An 802-nucleotide genomic window follows, 5' to 3' on the forward strand; every position below is an offset into this window, starting at 1 on the left:
CCCATATTCTCAAATTTCTTTGTAAGAGCGTCCAATTTTGCAGACAAAAGAGTGACTGCATCTACATCAAACTTCCCTGATGCTTTAATTGTTGGGTTTACAGAAGAATAGCCACCACTTCTTTCATTTTCCCATTGATGATGATTTTATGCTACACTATCAATAATTTCTTCAGCTTCATCTAAACTTTTATTCATAAGTGCCCCTCCAGCAGTTGAATCAAGGGACACTTTGGTATGATAGTTGATACCATTATAAAAAGTGTGCAACACTAACCATCTTTCCAACCCATGATGTGGGCATTGTCTGAGCATACTATTATATCTATCCCATGCTTCAAAAAGAGATTCTGAGTTAGTTTGCTTGAAGCTTACAATTAAATTCCTCATATGAGCTATTTTTCTTGGTGGATAGAATTTATCAAGAAACTATTGCTCACACTGCTCCCAAGTGGTGATGCTATTAGGGGCCAAAGAATTCAGCCATTGCTTTGCCCTATCTCTTAAAGAAAACCCAAATAATAATAATCTAACTGCTTCTGAAGGAACTCCATTCATTTTCATGGTACCACATATTTCATAAAAGACCTCTAAGTGTTGATTGGGGTCTTCATGAGGTCCTCCACCAAATTGGTTCTGCTGCATAGATATAATCTTGAGTGATCTATTAGCTTTCCAAGGTCTTGAAATACTAGATCGAAAACCTCTTGCATAAGGTGCTGCATAATCCTTGAGTGGTCTATTCGCTATGTTCAAATGTTCCTGTTCTTCAATTTGCCTTTGCAGAATTCTTCTTTTATGGA

General features: G+C 36.9%; 1 non-coding gene across 1 annotated transcript; it reads left to right on the top strand.

Annotated features, from left to right (window-relative positions):
• The first annotated feature begins 285 nt into the window (after positions 1–285).
• On the top strand, positions 286–391 carry LOC122054516. Its single transcript, XR_006132811.1, has one exon. It is a non-coding gene; the product is annotated as a small nucleolar RNA R71 (small nucleolar RNA).
• The last annotated feature ends 411 nt before the right edge of the window (positions 392–802 follow it).

Source organism: Zingiber officinale, chromosome 3A, assembly GCF_018446385.1.
Source record: "Zingiber officinale cultivar Zhangliang chromosome 3A, Zo_v1.1, whole genome shotgun sequence".
Lineage (NCBI taxonomy): Eukaryota > Viridiplantae > Streptophyta > Magnoliopsida > Zingiberales > Zingiberaceae > Zingiber > Zingiber officinale.